Consider the following 21,354-nt stretch of genomic DNA (forward strand, 5'->3'; position numbering starts at 1 on the left):
CAACTTGGCATGCTCTTTGTTTTGAAACAAACGTTTCAACCATGGTATTATGGGAGCATACCACATCACATTGGCAGGAATCTTCTTCCTGGGTCGCTCGCCCTCGACATCACCAGGGTCATTGTGGCTGATCTTATAGCGTAATGCACCGCATACCGGGCACGCGTTCAAATCCTCATACTCACAGCGGTAGAGGATGCAGTCATTAGGGCATGAATGTATCTTCTACACCTCTAACCCTAGAGGGCAGACAACCTTCTTTGCTTCGTACGTACTCTCGGGCAATTCGTTGTCCTTTGAAAGCATCTTCTTTAACATTACAAGCAAGTTACCAAATCCCTTGTCAGATACACCATTCTCTGCCTTCCATTGCAGCAATTCCAGTGTGGTGCCCAGCTTTTTCTTGTCAGCTTCGCAATTTGGGTACAACAATTTCTTGTGATCCTCTAACATGCGCTGCAACTTCTTCTTCTCCTTTTCACTTGCGCAGTTTCTCTTTGCATCGGCAATGGCCCGACCTAGATCATCAGCAGGCTCATTTGATGCCTCTTCTTCAGCTTCTTCCTGCATTGCCGGCTCAGCTTCTTCCCCCATTGTTGCACCATCGTATTCAGGGAACCCAAGGCCAGGATAGCTGTTGTCGTCCTCTTCTTCTTCATTGTCTTCCATCATAACCCCTCTTTCTCCGTGCTTGGTCCAAATATTTGAGTGGGGCATGAAACCGACTAAAACAGGTGGACGTGAATGGTTTTTAACTTAGAGTAATTCTGATCATTCTTACAGCCAGCACATGGACAAGGCATAAAACCATCCGCCCGCTTGTTTGCCTCAGCCGCAAGCAGAAAAGTATGCATGCCATTAATGAAGTGGGGAGATCATCGGTCATCGTACATCCATTGCCCGCTCATCTTCATTACACAACACCGAAAAGACCAAATTAATACAAGTTCATACATAAAGTTCATACAACACTTAAATGCAACATACAAATAACTCTCTAGCTATAGCATTTAAATGCAACAACAAATGCGACCAAGATTGCAACTAAGGTAACAATTGATCCAACAGCATAATGATACCAAGCCTCACTATCAATGGCATATTTTCTAATCTTCAAGCGCATTTTCTCCATCTTGATATTGTGATCATCGACGACATCGGCAACATGCAACTCCAATTCCATCTTCTCCCCCTCATTTCTTTTCAATTTTTCTTTCAAATACTCATTTACTCTTTCAACTAAATTTAACCTCTCGACAATAGGGTCAGTTGGAATTTCCGGTTCACATACCTCCTAGATAAAAATATCTATGTCAACTTGATGGGCATAATTTTTCATAAACACGAAATGCAACAAATAGTTATAAAAGAGAATATACCACATCCGAACCATAACCCGGACGAGGGCCGATGGGGACAGTTATCAAAACCATGGCACTATGTATAACAAACAATGTATGGGTAAGATAATTATATGAGTAGCTATATATCTAAATCACACAAACATGATTTTTTTATATAAAAAAGATAAGAACAAGAGTCTCACCACAAGGTGGTGCCGGCGACGGGATGGTGCGGGCGATCGACGGTGGTTAGGACGGAGACGGGAAGGCACTAAGTAAACCACACCTACATATGCAAACTAAGAGTTATTTTGACCCCAAATTGCATATAAATGAAATTCTACCACTTATAATTCCTCCCAAAATAAAACCAACAAATCACTATACTTATAGAGCATTGCAAGAGCTAATCTAGAAATGAGAGATGAAAAGATAAAGTTGCTAATCTTTGTGATCACTTGGATGGATGGGGTTGCCTTCAAATCTTCAAAAAAATTGGCAAAAATGGAGTGTGAGCTCGAGAGGAAGAGGAAGAAAACAGAGGAGAGGGGAAAGGGGAAGAACTGAGCGCTCGGGATCGACGAAGGGGTTTATATATGATGTCATTTAGTACCTGTTGGTTATACGAACCGGGACTAAAGGTGCATCTCTAGTCCCGGTTCGTATAACCAACCGGTACTAAAGGTGCAGGTGGGGCTCCAGCCTGACAAAAGCCTGCCACCACGTCTTTAGTACAGGTTCGTGGCACGACCCAGTACTAAAGGTTCGCCACGAACCGGTACTAATGACCGCCGCCCGCCTAGCCGTTGGAACCAGCACTAATGAGCACATTAGTGTTGGTTCAGTTACAAACCGGGACTAATGTACTTCACATTAGGCCCTTTTTCTACTAGTGTCGGGTGAGAAAACCAAAGAAAACCAGAGTTGTGAGTATGGTTTGTTTCACCTTCTCCTTGATTCATATGCACTATCTGTTTGGATACAATGGCTTTTGCTTGGAGCAGGGCTGAACTTCATACTTTTGAATCTGTAGAAATGGGATTAGGTAAGGCGTCGCTAACACCCTACTTGGTGCTCAACGCTTCTCTTTTCTATGCTTGACTGGGTTGTATTTTCTAGGCTAATTAACCCACCCAGCTTTCTAGTTTTTAATTGTAGGACTAGCCAATTGGTTGGAAAGGTTGGTCAAATCAAGATCAGGATATTGTACTAACAACTTGTAGGAGAGGCATAATTAAATTGAATTACAGATTGGCGGACTTGTAATTGTAAATACTAGTTCAATCTGGATCCAGTGGGAAGAAAACTTGTACTCCCTCTGTCCCAAAATAAGTGTCTCAACCTTAGTACAACATCACAGTCGTAACAACGCGTATATATTGACCATGCATTTCAGTGTTGTATTTCCTATATATGCTGATATACGGTGCTTGAAATTGCCAATGGACACAAACAAGTGCAGAACTAATGCATACATACATCTTTGCTCAAAAAAACTAATGCATACATAAACATCAAGAAGCCAAACAATAAATTAGCATAGCATATGAGCTCAAAATAATAATCCATCAAGAGGCAAATTATTAAAATGGTAAAATATCATGGTAACATTGAAGATTATTTTATATACATACGTTTTTAACATATTAACAAAATGGAATATCTTGTACCTCTCAAAAACTTCAATATCATACTCAAATGCATTTTGAGATAAAGAAAAAAAGACAAATACTTGGCTCAACCAATGGAATATTATTACAAATGATATTTTTATATTTGGTCTCTCAGAAATCCCATTGAGTTTGATTTCGACTTTTACAGAGATGTCTTGAATTGATGAATGATACAAACTAAGAGCTAACACAGGAGTTATCATGTCATGCCTTGGTGAGCAATACAACCAGCAGAACTATCGGTTTTTTGGGTCTGTGCTTGACCTGAGAGCTGCCTTGCGGGCTCAAGTGCTTCTTAGCGGTCCTCACAAATTCATACATGACCTTTCTGGATAATTCAAAATGCTGGACCATTATCGGCTCGAATGCAGCTCTCATACAATTTACTATTCTTGTTTGGGTTGAGGAGCGTGCTCCGTGCCGCTTGCAGGGTCGTGCACCCACATCTCTGTGATTGAGAAGGAGCCATCTTCTTGGATCATCTCCCTAAGCTGTTTAAGGGAAGGTCCATATACCGGTATGTATAAAGAATCAAACTTGGCTTGGTCAATGGCACCCTGTCAAGTTATCCAAAAGAGAAACCTATGAAGTCAAACACTCACATGCTCGTTCGCAAATGACAAAAGTAAAGTCTAGCATTTACCTCTGAGGCAATGACGCCTAAAATCTGAGCTGTAGTTCCCCAAACGTGAGGGATTTCGGTGACTAGCTCATCTGAACGCCTCCCCACGAGGGAAACAACCATCCGGCCATCTGGGACCAATTCTTTGGCTCTCAGCTTCAGGAAGAGTGTGAAATCTTTCATGAATTGTCATGCATATGTGATACGTCTCCAACGTATCTATAATTTTTTATTGTTCCATGCTATTATATTATCTGTTTGGATGTTTTATATGCATTAATATGCTATTTTATATTATTTTTCGGACTAACCTATTAACCTAGAGCCCAGTGCCAGTTTCTATTTTTTCCTTGTTTTTGAGTTTCGCAGAAAAGGAATACTAAATGGAGTCCAAACAGAATAAAACTTTACGATGATATTTTTGGACCAAAAGATGCCCAGGGGACTTGGAGTTCAAGTCAGAAGAGCCACGAGGCGGCGGCAAGGGTGGAGGGCGCGCCTAGGGGGGTAGGGCGCGCCCCCTACCTTGTGGGCCCCTCGCTGACCCCCTGACCTAGATCTTCCTCCTATATATTCACATATATTCCCAAACCTCCAGAAGCATCCACGATAACACTTTTCCACTGCCGCAACCTTCTGTTCCCGTGAGATCCCATCTTGGGGCCTTTTCCGGCATCCCGCCGGAGGGGGATTCGATCACGGAGGGCATCTGCATCAACTCTATTGCCCTTCCGATGAAGCGTGAGTAGTCCACCTCAGACCTACGGGTCCATAGCTAGTAACTAGATGGCTTGTTTCTCTCTTTGATTCTCAATACCATGTTCTCCTCGATGTTCTTGGAGATCTATCGGATGTAATCTTCTTTTGCGGTGTGTTTGTCGAGATCCGATGAATTGTGGATTTATGATCAGCTTATCTATTAATACTATTTGAATCTTCTCTGAATTCTTATATGCATGATTTGGTATCTTTGTATCTCTCTTCGAATTATCGGTTTGGTTTGGCCAACTAGATTGGTATTTCTTGCAATGGGAGAGGTGCTTAGCTTTGGGTTCAATCTTGCATGATTTCACCCAGTGACAAAGTAGGGGTAGCGAGACACGTATTGCATTGTTGCCATCGAGGATAAAAAGTCGGGGTTTTGATCATATTTCTTGAGTTAATTCCTCTACATCATGTCATCTTTAATGCGTTACTCTATTCTTATGAACTTAATACTCTAGATGCAGGCAGGAGTCGGTCGATGTGTGGAGTAATAGTAGTAGATGCAGAATCATTTCGGTTTACTTGACACGGACGTGATGCCTATATTGCATAATCATTGCCTTGGATATCGTCATAACTTTTTGCTTTTCTATCAATCGCTCGACAGTAATTTGTTCACCCACCGTATTATTTGCCTTCATGAGAGAAGCCTCTAGTGCAACCTATGGTCCCCGGGTCTATTTTCCATCATATTGGTTTCCGATCTACTATTGTGCAATCTTTTATTTTCAGATCTATAAACCAAAAAACCCAAAAATATGTTATCTTTTGTTTAGTTCTATTTATCTATCTCTATCAGATCTCACCTTTGCAAGTGACCGTGAAGGGATTGACAACCCCTTTATCGCATTGGGTGCAAGTGTTTGATTGTTTGTGCAGGTATTGGTGATTTGCTCGTTCTTCTCCTACTGGATTGATACCTTGGTTCTTAACTGAGGGAAATACTTATCTCTACTGTGCTGCATCACCCTTTCCTCTTCAAGGGAAAAACCAACGCAAGCTCAAGAAGTAGCAGGAAGAATTTCTGGTGCCGTTGCCGGGGAGATCTACGCCAAGTCAAGATCTACATCAAGCCTACCAAGTACCCATCATAAAAATCTAATCTCTTGCATTACATTATTTTCCATTCGCCCCTCGTTTCCTCTCCCATACTTGTAAAACGATTTTCGAAAAGATTTGCCTTTTTTCGCCCATCTTCCATTCGTCTTTTCGTTTGCTTTTTGTTTATTCGTGTGTTAGATTTCTTGCTTTGTCACAATGGCTCAAGAGAATACCAAATTGTGTGACTTTTCCAATACTAATAATAATGATTTTATTAGTACTCCGATTACTCCCGCCACTAGTGTGGAATCTTATGAAATTAATGCCGCTTTGCTGAATCTTGTTATGAAAGATCAATTTTCTGGCCTTCCTAGTGAAGATGCCGCATCCCATCTAAATTGTTTCGTTGAGTTGTGTGATATGCAAAAGAAGAAAGATATGGATAATGATATTGTTAAATTGCAGCTATTTCCGTTTTTACTAAGAGGTCATGCTAAAACATGGTTTTCATCTTTGCCTAAAAATAGTAATTATTCATGGAATAAGTGTAAAGATGCTTTTATTTCCAAGTATTTTCCTCCCGCTAAGATCATCTCCCTTAGGAACGATATTATGAATTTTAAGCAACTTGATCATGAACATGTTGCACAATCTTGGGAGAGAATGAAATTGATGATACGAAATTGCCCTACTCATGGTTTAAATTTGTGGATGATCATACAATTTTTTTATGCCGGGTTGAATTTTGCTCCTAGAAATTTTTTATATTCGGCCGCGGGAGGTACTTTTGTGGAAATTAATTTAGGAGAAGCTACTAAACTCCTAGATAATATTATGGTTAATTATTCTCAATGGCACACCAAAAGATCTTCTAGTAGTAAAAAAAGTGCATGCGATTGAAGAAATTAATGTTTTGAGTGGAAAGATGGATGAACTTATGAAATTATTTGCTAGGAAGAGTGCTCCTATTGATCCTAATGATATGCCTTTGTGTACTTTGATTGAGAATAATAAGGAATCTACAGATATGAATTTTGTTGGTAGGAACAATTTTGGTAATAACACGTATAGAGGCAATTTCAATCCTAGGCCGTTTCCTAGTAATTCCTCTAATAATTATGGTAATTCCTTCAACAATTCTTATGGAAATTATAATAGAATGCCCTCTGATTTTGAGAATAGTTTTAAAGAATTTATGATTTCGCAAAAGAGTTTCAATGCTTTGGTTGAAGAAAAATTGCTTAAGATTGATGATTTGGCTAGGAACGTGGATATAATTTCTCTTGAGATTGATTCTTTGAAAATTAGATCTATTCCACCCAAGCATGATATTAATGAGTCTCTAAAAGCTATGATAATTTCCATTGATGAGTGTAAAGAAAGAACCGCTAAGATGTGTGCTAAACGAGATTGGTTTGTAAAAGCGTGTTCTTCTAGTTTTCATGAAAATAATGATGAAGATCTTAAAGTGATTGATGTGACTCCTATTGAATCTTTGTGTTCCAATATAAATCTTGATAAAGATGGGACTGGAGATGAGTCAACTTTAGTTAAAAGGCGTCCCAATGATTCGGAGTTTATAAATCTAGATGCAAAAATTAATAAATGCGGGATTGGAGAGGTCAAGACTTTAGGTAGCAATGAACCCACTCTTTTGGATTTCAAGGAATTTAATTATGATAATTGTTCTTTAATAGATTGTATTTCCTTGTTGCGATCCATGTTGAATTCTCCTCATGCTTATTATCAAAATAAAGCTTTTACTAAACATATCGTAGATGCTATGATGAAATCTTTTGAAGAAAAGCTTGAATTGGAAGTTTCTATTCCTAGAATACTTAATGATGAGTGGGAACCTACTATTAAGATTAAGATTAAAGATTATGAGTGCCATGCTTTGTGTGATTTGGGTGCTAGCGTTTCCATAATTCCAAAAACTTTATGTGATGTGTTAGGTTTCCATGAATTTGATGATTGTTCTTTAAATTTGCATCTTGCGGATTAATGATGTTCTTATTGTTGCAAATAGGAATTATGTGCCCATAGATTTCATTGTTCTTGATATGGATTGCAATCCTACATGTCCTATTATTCTTGGTAGACCTTTTCTTAGAACAATTGGTGCAATTATTGATATGAAAGAAGGAAAGATTAGGCTTCAATTTCCATTAAGGAAGGGCATGGAACACTTTCCTAGAAAGAAAATTAAGTTGCCATATGAATCTATTATGAGAGCTACTTATGGATTGCATACCAAAGATGACAATACCTAGATCTATGTTTTATGCCTAGCTAAGGGCGTTAAACAATAGCGCTTGTTGGGAGGCAACCCAATTTTTCTTTTCCTTTTTGTTTTTTTGTTCTGTTTTTCAATAAATAATTCATCTAGCCTCTGGTTAGATGTGTTTTTGTGTTTTAATCAGTGTTTGTGCCAAGTAAGACCTTTGGGATGGCTTACGGTGATAGTTGATTTGATCTTGCTGAAAAACAGAAGCTTTTGTGCCCAGCAAAATAATTTTCATAATCACAGAAGCATGCTTTTAATCTGATTTTTTTACAATATTGATATACAAATTGCCCAGGTTGTCCTAGTTTTTTAGAATTTTTGGTGTTACAGAAGTATTCTAAGTACTCTGATTACTACAGACTGTTATGTTTTTGACAGATTCTGTTTTCTATGTGTTGTTTGCTTATTTTGATGAATCTATGGGTAGTATCGGGGGGTATGAACCATGGAGAAGTTGGAATACAGTAGATATTACACCAATAAAAATAAAGAATGAGTTCACAACAATACCATAAAGTGGTGATTTGCTTTCTTATACTAACGGATCTCATAGGATTTTCTGTTGAGTTTTGTGTTGTGAAGTTTTCATGTTTTGGGTAAACATTTGATGGACCATGGAATAAGGAGTGGCAAGAGCCTAGGCTTGGGGATGCCCAAGGTACCCCAAGGTAATATTCAAGGAAAACCAAGAGCCTAAGCTTGGGGATGCCCCGGAAGGCATCCCCTTTTTGTTTTCGTCTATCGGTAACTTTACTTGAGGTTATATTTTTATTCACCACATGATATGTGTTTTGCTTGGAGCGTCTTGTATGATATGAGTCTTTGATTTTTAGTTTGCCACAATCATCCTTGCTGTACACACCTTTTGAGAGGCACGCATGAATCATGATTTATTAGAATACTCTATGTGCTTCACTTATATATTTTCAGCTAGGCAATTTCGCTCTAGTGCTTCACTTATATCTTTTTAGAGCACGGCGGTGGCTTTATTTCATAGAAATTGTTGAAGTCTCATGCTTCACTTATATTATTTTGAGAGTCTCTCAAAACAGCATGGTAATTTGCTTAGGTTATGAATTTAGTCCTAATATGGTAGGCATCCAATAGGGATATAATTAAAACTTTCATATAAAGTGCATTGAATACTATGAGAAGTTTGATTCCTTATGATTGTTTTGAGATATAAAGTTGGTGATATTAGAGTCATGCTAGTGAGTAATTGTGGATTGGTAAGAATACTTGTGTTAAGGTTTGTGATTCCCGTAGCATGCACGTATGGTGAACCGTTATGTAACGGAGTCGGGGCATGATTTATTTATTGATTGTCATCCTTTGTGTGGAGCTCGGGATCGCGTGATGGTTAAGTCCTACCAACCCTTCCCCTAGGAGCATGCGCGTAGTACTTTGTTTTGATGACTAATAGATTTTTGCAATAAGTATGTGAGTTCTTTAGGACTAATGTTGAGTCCATGGATTATACGCACTCTCATCCTTCCACCATTGCTTGCCTCTCTAGTACCGCGCAACTTTCGCCGGTGCCTTACACCCACCATATACCTTCCTCAAAAAAGCCACCATACCTACCTGTTATGGCATTTCCAGAGCCATTCTGAGATATACTGCCATGCAACTTTCCACCATTCCGTTTATTATGACATGCTTCATCATTGTCATATTGCTTTGCATGATCATGTAGTTGACATAGTATTTGTGGTAAAGCCACCGTTCATAATTTTCATACATGTCACTCTTGAGTCATTGCACATCCCGGTACACCGCCGGAGGCATTCATATAGAGTCATATTTTGTTCTAGTATCGAGTTGTAATTCTTGAGTTGTAAGTAAATAAAAGTGTGATGATCTTCATTATTAGAGCATTGTCCCATGCGAGGAAATCAAAATAAAAGAGGCCAAAGAAGCCCAAATAAAAAAAGAGGCCAAAGAAGCCAATCAAAAAAATGAGAGAAAAGAGAGAAGGGGCAATGTTACTATCGTTTTTCTACACTTGTGCTTCAAAGTAGCACCATGATCTTCATGATAGAGAGTCTCCTATTTTGTCACTTTCAATGCTAGTGGGAATTTTTCATTATAGAACTTGGCTTGTATATTCCAACGATGGGCTTCCTCAAATGCCCTAGGTCTTCATGAGCAAGCAAGTTGGATGCACACCCACTTAGTTTATTTTTAAGCTTTCATAAACTTATAGCTCTAGTGCATCCGTTGCATGGCAATCCCTACTCACTCACATTGATATCTATTAATGGGCATCTCCATAGCCCGTTGATACGCCTAGTTGATGTGAGACTATCTCCTTGTTTTTGTCTTCTCCACAACCACCATATTCTATTCCACATATAGCGCTATGTCCATGCCTCACGCTCATGTATTGCGTGAAAGTTGAAAAAGTTTGAGAATACTAAAGTATGAAACAATTGCTTGGCTAAAACCAGGGTTGTGCATGATTTGAATACTTTGTGTGATGATGATGGAGTATAGCCAGACTATGTGATTTTGTAGGGATAGCTTCCTTTAGCCATAGTATTTTGAGAAGAAATGATTGCTTTATTAGTATGCTTGAAGTATTATTGTTTTTATGTCAATATTAAACTTTTATTTTGAATCTTATGGATCTGAACATTCATGCCACAATGAAGAAAATTACATGGATAAATATGTTAGGTAGAATTCCACATCAAAAATTCTGTTTTTATCATTTACCTACTCGAGGACGAGCAAGAATTAAGCTTGGGGATGCTTGATACGTCTCCAACGTATCTATAATTTTTTATTGTTCCATGCTATTATATTATCTGTTTTGGATGTTTTATATGCATTAATATGCTATTTTATATTATTTTTAGGACAAACCTATTAACATAGAGCCTAGTGCCAGTTTATGTTTTTTACTTGTTTTTGAGTTTCGCAGAAAAGAAATACTAAACGGAGTCTAAATGGAATAAAACGGTAGATCTCGGGTAGGTGGTAGGTAAATCACGGGTAGGGGGTCCCAAGCTTGGTGATATGAGCTAGATGATAATAGGAGAAATAGGGACATGGTCCTTTACCCAGGTTCGGGCCCTCCTGATGAGGTAAAACTCCACGTCCTGCTTCTGATATATTGATTGTGATGGGGTATAGATTTTAATGTGATCTACCTCCAGATCGCATGAGGGAGTTCTAAGCTCTAAATGACGTGAAGCTTCATTAATTATGACAAATTTGATTGGTATGACAACTCTCCTAGAGTACCTTTTTGGCCAGAATCGCCATTTGACAGTTATTTTGGCAATTTGGCATTATGCTGACTTTGCTAGAGTTGCTCTAATCATGATTTTTCTCGTGACATCCCCACCATTTTGGCTGGGACATGCTCAAGCTATGGTGCATCGGTAACTCCGGTGGCATGAAGCTAGGCGATAGTATCGGTGAACTAGATGCCAATGATCATCAATTTGGTTAAGATGGATCCTTGACGTCGATAGGTGCTAGGTTTTGACAGCGGTAGCTGAAGAACGGAATGACCATCACCAGTTAGGAAGACCTTTCGTGGAGCAGTGTCAAGCTAGGTATTTGAGGTGGAATTGGGGAAATTTGACTAGTGATTTGGCCTCGTTAGGATGGAGAAATAAGGGCTTCTTTAGCAAAACAAAAATGTCCTCAGAAAAGAAAAGCAAAAAAACTCAGCTCGAGCGCTTCTCTCACATGCGTAGAGCCTACCCACTTGCTTGCGTGGTGTGCCACGTTCGATGGATTTGCTGGCCAAGGCACGTTCTCGACCAACTTGCTCCCACTGACCAAGTCGATGGATCAACTTTTCTTTATTATTTTTTGCGAGTCTGTATTCTAAAATGTATGCATGCGTGTGTCTGTGGTACACGATTAATAGTTGTTCGATGGTACCATGTGAAAACCCATGATCTTTTATTGTTAACTGAAAAAAATACATAAAAGCGTGTACAATGGTGTTATCTTAACAACACCAGATAGTATAAGCGGTGAAGTGGCAGAGAGAGAAACGGAAAGAAAATGCTTGTTTTCTGTTAATTACAGGACGATCTTTTAGCACGATCTCTCTCACCACGTATTTAGGCGTGCCTGGTTCTAAAGATAAGATTAAGAGATAATTTATTGTACATGTAGTTTTATTGCCATATTTAAATTATATGACGTGAATAAAATAAGACTGTATTATCAACCACTGCAAATGCTCTAATTGTCAGAAATACAAAACAAAGAATCTTATGCCTGAATTAAGTTAACGACGTGAAGAGTGAATTTACTAAATGACGCGACCTATAATTGCAGCAATAACTCTGAGGGCAAGGTCCGTAGAGCTGCGGTCCAGCCTTGGGGTCATTAACTAAATTCAGATCCGATTGTCCTGTCTTAAGGTTCGGTTCCTATTGAATGCATTGTATCTTGTCTTTAGTACTACCAGATGACCCGTTGCGCCAATGGCGCAAAGGCCAAGAGCAAGACATGTATTAAAAGAGTGCACATAAAAATATTCAGACAGATTGAAACATATGAAAATAAGCACACACTGCTAGTAGATAGATACCTAGTAATGATAGATAGTGTTCAAAGAAAGATGACCCGTCGCGTCCATTGCGCAAAAAGCAAGAGCGACCAAGTTTTCAAACCATGCGTGTGGCTTTTTTAGAACAAACCATTGCGCCCCTCATGCAAAAAGCAAAAGCAAACCAGTATTCAAACCATGCAAGTGAGATTTGTTTAAAGACTGATAATCAAATCCTTCAAGCATAAGAAAATAGATACTTAGGTAGCATGTTCATATATACGTAGTGAATTTTAACACAAGTTTTGGAACCATCGCATGTGCAAGTAAGAGTGGTCTAAAGACTGATAATGTAATCTCAAAAAAATATGTAGGTCTATATTGCAGTAGCATGACAGCCCAAAAGAAAGTTATGAACACAGTCCTGATTGCTTATTTACATTGGCCTTAGAAAAGGTCAGCACATCACATAAAATAAGAAATATGGTACACGATGTAACCCTTTTTATATGAAAAAATAAAAAAGCCTTATCTTTCAAAATATATACTTCAATATGCATAATTTGTTATGTTATCCAGGTAACATGGGGGGATAATTGGATCTAAACCAAAAGATATTTTCATACAATGTCCTTTATTTTATAGTTAGAATTTTATATACAAAAGTAGTGTAGTTAGCATCATGAACAATAATTTTGATTTATGAATATAGGATTGTTCCTCTCCAATTGTTACATATGAGCATATCTTTAGATAGGACTGCTTTCAAACTATCTAAATTACCTCATATGGTAATAAACATCAGTCGAAATCTCACGAACACGATAGTAATAGGATTGGTTATAAAGGTAAGATGTGCTAGAAATGCTCCTTTGGAAAATAATGTGGGTATATTTTTTTAGTTATTGCTCAGAAGCACATGCCCAAGATGTTGCCTCGGAAACTTCCTCCTGCAAGTACCCAATCGCTATATCATCTGCATATTATCTGAAAATGTTAAGATGAAAAAGGAGTATAGACAAATCGTTGTGTATTAGCATGAAGTCTTGGCTTGAACAAAGTCCGCACAAGACTATTTTGTCCCATCAGAGAGCATCAAGTATTTTGCTATAATATAAAATATAATTTAATCAACTATGTAGATAAATAGGCTTCTTCTCATAAATGATCCAAACTGGCAAACTATGAGTTGATGAAGATGCAGATCTTTAGTTTCTAGTCCCAACTGATTGAGTATGCAAAGCTAGATGGAACAGAGAAACAATAGCCCAAGTAATTGTTTTGATGTTGAAAAAGCATGCCCCATGAAATGTATTAACATAGGAATTGGTAAAATGAAGTAAGAATTGTTGCCTTGTATCTCTTCCATTGCTTTTGAAATCTTAGTTATCAAGGTTGGGGAAACAAACGTAACCAAAGGTTTTCTCTTCTTCTTTTTGTAAAAAACATGCATTTGCTTTTATCCATTGAGTCATTGGCCAATGAGGCCATGCATATATATCATGTGCCTTGCTCCTCAAAAACAGCAACTCCTCCCCATCGGTCATTTTTCCGTGGTTATGTGTTTAAAAAATATATGAAGATGGAAGAACGCAGGTAACTCATACATTGATTTCAGCTCCTGTTCATCCTTGGTGCATCCTCTCATCAGCTCATGTCTTGCATTTCTCCATCGTCCTTGGTGCAGAAATTATATAAATCACCAGGCGGTGCTTATCAAAGATTTAGAGCAGTACTTCAGATGATCGGAACTAATTACACCAATAGTGAATTATGCATATGGAAAATTAGCATGCATCACTCGGTTCCAGGGGACGTCGCTGATGAGTATCCAATAGATGTCCTAGTCCTCGTATAACGGGACATACTCGGATCTTTTAGGCAAAACCTTCAGTTTGCTCCCGTTCATGTCTGTTTACTTCTTATTTAAATTTGTGTTTTAGACTACAAACCTCAAGATTATTCCATTTGATGTGATGCTAAGAAGCGCACATCTCGCAATCTCATTCTTTTCTCAAATCTCAAAGCAAATAACACCAGGATCAACTTCAGTAAGAAATGCACATAACAATCATGCCCCTATCCTCGTAAGCGAGTACTCAAAATAAAATAAAATACTTGACTCAAAGAGCATTGTATCGTAGGTCTCGCTGCCCCTCCTCGTGGGCAAGAGCGAGAGATGGGGAAGGCAGCGAGGAAGAGGAGAGGAGGGGAGAGGAGGAGGCGGCAGCTAGGACGGAGGCGGGGCAGGAGTGGGAAGAGGAGGCACCGTGCTTAGAGGAGAGGGGTGGCGGCGGCAAGGGGGGCTAGGGAAGACGCGGGTCAGATCCGGCATGGAGCAGTGGAGAGGGGTGGCGGCGGCGGCAAGGGGAGCTAGGGAAGACGCGGGTTAGGTCCATCGCTCGCTCGCTGTTTTTATTCGCTCGCTCTGCACTATTCATGGCATACGTGGATGCCTTGGTTGTGTCTAGCACTCCTTCAACGTTTATATGTTCCGATTCGTCTTAAAATGCAAGTGGGTATTTAGATAGCATCTTTATACATAATCGACGCAAGAAAAATGTTACGAAGGTAGTTCACTATATTATGTGGTTACTGTAGGGCATATGTGAGCACCTAAATAGATTGAAAGCGAAGGAAAGGTAAGCTTATTTGCATTGATACTTATGGTGGTAAAGATGGACAATCCATAATACGTATAGCAAGAGGTAATCCACAATGAAATACAAATCCATGTGGAGCATATCACACATGAAAGAAATGCATTATAAGCATGAAGTCTGGTACACTTGCACCACAACAGAACAGGCAACAAGAAATACTTTTTCATCATAGTCCATCATGGGAGCTCCCGCAATACTTTCAGATCCATGGATGTGCAAGCACCAGAGTAAGATTGCATAAGTACATTTAGAATATATATAGGACGCGAGCCCTGTGAAATCCAGGAGAGAGGAAAATACGAAGTGTAAATGGACTGGACAGTAGTCGGCATAGCAACACATTCATTTGGTAGCCATGTATCTTTTTTTCAAAATTGTGTCGTTGGGAAAAAACTACACTGATGATGCTCTCAAATAATTAAATGGATGAGCTTGGACTTCCATAGCAATTTAATGAAACACCTAAATATTTCAATAAATATTCTAATTTACCGAAGCTTTTCTTTTGAGCCTTAGGTTTTACATAACATTCCAGTAAATATTCTTTTACAGAACATCCATACTATAAATGATCCACAAAATAGTTTAACCTGACAATAAGTTTTGAGCCCAAGATAAGGAAAACACACACAAAGTACTATGAGATTGATCAATGGAAACATTATTGGTGTATAGGCTAATAAATAAAGAATCGTCTACTCAAAATTCAAAACACGGCATCATTAATGGATGTCAAAAGCATGCTCGTCATGAAGTATATCAGCATGGTGCATATTTAGTTTTCTGAAATAAGGCATGAACAGTTCACCTTTTTTTCATCACAGAGGGCTCCAACAGGTTAAAATCACCTACTTAAAGCAGGTAAGTCAGTGATATACGTTGCAAACCATGCTTCAGCCGAACTAAGATGCTGGGCATGAAATATTATTTACACATCAGAGCCAACAACATCACATGTTCAATCACTTTGAGCAGGCAGCTGAAAAGGAGCTAGGGAAGGCATGATGAACCACATCAAGAAACATGCAGAGTACATAGGCTTAAGCCTCAAGTACCTTGTAAGCATCTCGTGAGCGAAATCATTCAAATAGAAAAAGATTATGTACATCAAGACAATTGTAAGAAGAGTAAAAATGAAAAAGGGCGGCATTTAGATGCATAGAACATAAATAAGAGGTAGGCCTAGCTCCCTGCTGATGCTCTTGTATATGGTTAGAAGCAGAATCAACGTACCAATAGTAGTGCAATTTAAAGGACGAAACACTACTACAGCAAGAAAAAAAAAGATAATCAAATTTGAAGTAGCAATCATGGTTCAAAATCTAAACTAAATCAGAATTGAAAAAACGAACTGAGATCACCTCAGGCTCAACGCTAGTCCTTCATCACCTAGAGTCCAACATGACTTTAGTTGCAGAGCAAATTAAAATGTAAAACGGTTTCATTTTTCTACTGACTCCAGGTGGAGACAAAATAACAAAATCACCAGCTCAGGTGCAGGGAAAAACCACTTAAGTAGCAAATAGGACCAAACAAAAAAAAAAGATGGTGGAATTACTCGCTAAGAAAAGATGTCATAAGGCGAAGAAGGCACAATCTCAAATAAGATATGCCTAAAGGGGAACGGTAATAGGATTGAAAAAAGGGCAAATTGATGAAAAAATAGGTACACCCTCCCCCTCAGCGTATGATTACCTTTCAAGAAAAAACAGGTTGAAATATGTATAAATATTGGGTCCCATGGAGCTCGAGCTCCAAAAAGCACTGGATAATAATTCAGAAACTGCACTAATAAAAATATGAAATGGAAGTATGGTGAAAATACAGAGGCAAAAATGACTTGCTAAATCCGTAGGTATAAAAATAAGGAACGGGACACAACAAAGACATGTTCACAAAGTAGCATCAATGAGTGCATTGCTCTTCACAAAAAAGGAGCGCATTGTTGAAGCGAAGAGCAGAAATGCTTCCAAGCAACAATGAGGGCCATAGACAAGCTAGTGTATCTTTTACACGTCAAGAAAAAATGTAAGAGCGGATCATCTCAGCATTTATACACCTAGCTCTTCTACTTTTTTGATAATATTGGATCTGGGGCATCTCATTCTTCCAAATACAATGTGAAACCAACCTGTCCTGCGGTAAGATGAAAACATATGCTCGCCACAACCTTGGAATATTATAGGTGAGCTGTGGAATTACAAGATCGTGATCAGGTATATGCAGAATGGAATTAACTGAACTCGTTTCACCAGATGGAGAGAGTTGATGCAAAAACTCACCGAAGCAATCAGGCTTGTGTATATTTCATGTGGAAAGTAAGTGTATGAGCTCCCACTGTCAAAGATCACTCGAGTCAGTTTCCTAGCCTGCTCTCGCACATTAAGCTCCTGACCTCCATAGTTTACTTTCTGTAGTACCGTGTTGTACACGTCCCTGACAGTACACAAAATGCAGAACTGCAGTCAGATACGCGTTTTCATATAACGAATCGCAAGAGGCGCAATATTTTTATGCATCGTAAAGGGAAATCTATGTCGCAACGTAATGCATGGGCATACGCTAGTTCGACGATGTGATGTGCTACTTGCTACGGCAACTGAAAAAAGGGGGGACTTTATTTGTGGAATGGACACAAATGTTAGAAATAAGTGAAGAACAGAGCAACATTGCAGAGCAGTTGGGCATAATTTCCATTTGCAGTTTGAGTCATGAGAGCGACATAAATTGGTTAAGATTTCTTGAAGATTTTCTGCAAGCAGAGCATGTCGTATCCCGTCGAAGACGATGCGAGGTAACATGATATTTATGGGAGAAATGGTGGCCACATGTGAGAATAATCTTCAGGCAAAGTAGGGTGGAGACTCACTCTAGACCGTTGCCGACAGGAACCCATGTCATTCCCCATCTGGGAACGTAATCATCACCAAGAAACATGTAGCCACTACTGCTGGGATCCATGGCGATGGAATGGCCGAAAACGTTGGGGATGATCCCTTGCTTGGCTAGCTGGGTAGGGAGGTTCATTGCCCCATTGTTGAGGCCAAGGATCCCATCAGTACTTGCTGGTGAGTCCAGAAGCTTTCCTTGTTGATAATGTGCACACCTAACATATGGTACACAAATGGGCAGTTTGTTAGCATACAGACATCACCACCTATCTCTGAACACTGAACATATTTGGTTATCGGAAAAAGTCGTGCCGTACCTGAAGACACAGTCCATGTTTTCCCTCTCACCGTCTGCGGTGATCAGCTGCATATTGTCCCTGACAAGCATACCGACAGAGGAGCTTCAGTCCGCAAATGCGATCTCATAGTCGCATTGTTTGCAAGTGTCACAGTAATTTTGGTTGCCTTGCAATTCCCGACAATGTGAATCCCCGGGGGAACTATGTTCTCTTTTGTGGGCTTATATAAGGGATGAGGTCCCTGTAACAAGATAAAAAGCCTATCAGGAACGCTGTGAATTTTCAAAATTAGGCTCATGATGGAACACTGGAACCAAGATATCCACAGAAATTGCGTCGCGGCGAGGCCTAGTTCTTATCACGCGATGAAATGTGGCTGAAAATGGTACTCACCTTTGTGCAGTTCGTGCAGGGAGCATCACACTGGATCCATGTCAAGGCGCTCCCGGTGTCGATGTCAAGAAAATAGGGCCTTGCAGGATTGCCAATATCTACAGAAGTGTAGTACTGTCTGCATATTACAAGGTGAAGCAATCAGAAGAAGAACTATGCCATGTTAGTACTGAAATGAAAATCCACTGCATTCTTAATACATAACAGAATTGAAGAACAGGATTTTATCAAAGATTATCATGTCAACAGAAAGATTAATCTTAACACCGTTGACTTTGTGAGGTCGACGGTGTAAGTCTTTGCTTGTTGGTTTATACCAATAGCCACATGCCTATATCTAAATACAGGCTTGTGCTACTATTTTAATATGTGGATGGTTGAATATGCTTATAACCAAGCATGACAGAAAAGAAATGCAACATTCCAAGGAACAAATCCCTGTTGGGCAAGTTGGTTAATTACCTTGACTAATTACTGCAAGGAAGGATTCAACTCATTCATGTAAAATTATTCGTAAAAAACAACATGAAAGAAATCAAGAACAATCCGTATCTGTTGTTGTTTAATACAGAAATCAAGAACCAAGGTGAAAATTTGTTGAACAATCCCTATTTGTTGAACCAAGGTGAAAATTTGTTGAACCACAAAAAGAATCCAAGCATCGAAAAGGAGCAAATTGTGCCTTTAGGAGAAAGGGATTCGAATTCCTACACCGGCTCGGCTCGTCGCACACACCTCTCCGGTAGCACGGCCGTGGTCGAATCCGCCTTGACGCCGGCGGCCTTGGGCTTCAGGTGCAGCGGCAGCAGGAACGACGAGGCGCCCCCCTCACCTTTCATAACTGCTAGTAAACCCAGTAACTAACTTTATATACCAAAGTGTATGATTCTCAAGTTTAGCTGCACAGACAAAAACAGGGACAGAGAATGTGCACCTGAAACCTGATGGAGTTTGCTTCGGCATCCCTCTCAATGGCCAACCTAGAACATAATCATCAACCATGTGCGCCTCCCCCGTGTACTTCGCAAGCATCTAAAAAGCCAGTGTTTTCAAATTAAGTTTTTGGCAAACAAAATAGAACCCCTACAAACAAGCCAGTGTTTTCAAATTAAGTTTGGCAATAGACACAACTTTAAATCATCAGTAAGTACCAAAGCAGCCCCGGTGATGAAATGTATCAAAATAGTGAATGGTAGAGACCACAACCCCGGCGTTGAGTCATCCAAAGCAGCCTTACATGGCAGCAGCACCGGCACAAGAACGGCAACGACGCAAGCGCAATAGGCAGCAATCTCATAACAAAGGAGAGGACAGCCACCCAAGGTGTGGAGGCGGCCCAAGATCCACTATTATTTGCAACAAACCTTAACTGGCCAGCATCTAAAACAATTGCCATATCGGCAAGGAAGGAACAACCAACACAAAGACACATTAGTTTGTCCATACACACGCATATAAAACAAGCTGAGAAGGAATTAGCAAGCTATAGAAGTACATGTAGCCATTCGAAGAAAACAACTGCCTAGCAGATAGAATCAAAGATGCATGGACGGGCAAAAAAAAATGAATCACCGGTGCGTACCTCTCATACTACGAGACCTCTCGAATCAGACAAACCTGTCTGGGAGACGATGATGTTACAACCAACAGTGAGCAAGACCTGCAAAATAATAGATCGAGCCTACACATCAGCCCATGCTCAAAGAAGCGAGAACAACTGGAAGAAGGCAGATTGAGGAAGGGGAAAGGGAAACACATCGTCTGAGGAGAATGGATACGGCAGAGCCACCCTCTCCTCAACTAAGACTTCTCGACAAGCCAGATGGTGGGGTTACGACAACAGGGAAGGAGAGGAATGGAGCCAGGGAGGGGATGTGAGAAATTACCTTTGCCATGAGGAGTCACAGGTCGTCCTAGTCACCTATCCTGCTCCGCCCCGGATCTGCGTCTCCGGCACCGATGCCTCACCACCGCCCACCCTCGTTCTCATCTCTCGTCCTCTTCTTTGCTGCAACATCAAATTAGAAGATCCTTAGGCAGATCAATCTCTTAACCCACTTTAACATCTCCCAAAGATTGATCTCAAATTACAGCCAAATTCCGAAGTGCTTAGGACCAAATTCCTAAAACTTCTTAAGTATAGTAATACACATTGTAGCAAACCGACTGGACGACTTTGTTTGAACAATCTACCAAACAGTTCAGCAGTAACAGCATACAACTACAGTAAAGCATGGCATAATTCAGTTCTAATCTGCACGACTGGAACTACTCCAATTTCGGTCCTAATTTGTAGGTATACAGCATGCATCAGTGATCACGGAGCATACGGCCATAGCGAAGCAGGGGCGCAATGTAGTTCTGGACTAGATCTCGAACGAGTGCTAGTCTGTACTGGAGTAGCAAGATAGGCCAGCCGCCAGGCAGAGCAAAGTGGGGAGTAAACGCACGAACCTGTTGAGCGGCGAGGCGGACTTGGCCCAGAAGAAGAAGAAGAGGATGACGACCAGGAGGAGGACGACGTTGGAGAGGACCGACACGAGGCTGTACCTGGAACGCTCGAGGAGGAACCAGACGAGCGTGGCGCCCGCGACGCCCCCCGCGGAGGCGTTCCTCTGCCTCCAGAGGAGCAGGTCGGTGACTGGGCGAGGAGCGGCGGGGCAGGGTCAGTCAGCCTCGCAGATCGGCGGAATCGGGAGAGAGCAGACGAGGAGGAGGTGAGCGCGTGTTAGCGAGGATGCCTACCTGCGCCGCCGCCGAGGAGGGCGTGGAGGGGCCGGTGGTGCGTGGCGGCCATTGGGACCGGCGGGGCGGGCTAGGGTTTGGTGCGCAGCGAGGAGGACGAAGGCGAGGTCGGC

At 40.3% G+C, this 21,354-nt stretch overlaps 2 pseudogenes; both read right to left on the reverse strand.

Moving 5' to 3' along the window:
- Positions 1 to 3,402: 3,402 nt before the first annotated feature.
- LOC123076547 (aspartyl protease APCB1-like) lies at positions 3,403 to 19,892 on the reverse strand (annotated as a pseudogene).
- Positions 19,893 to 20,880: 988 nt separating this feature from the next.
- Positions 20,881 to 21,293, reverse strand: LOC123076548 (reticulon-like protein B11; annotated as a pseudogene).
- Between the last annotated feature and the right edge of the window lie 61 nt (positions 21,294 to 21,354).

This window comes from Triticum aestivum, chromosome 3D, assembly GCF_018294505.1.
Source record: "Triticum aestivum cultivar Chinese Spring chromosome 3D, IWGSC CS RefSeq v2.1, whole genome shotgun sequence".
Taxonomy (NCBI): domain Eukaryota; kingdom Viridiplantae; phylum Streptophyta; class Magnoliopsida; order Poales; family Poaceae; genus Triticum; species Triticum aestivum.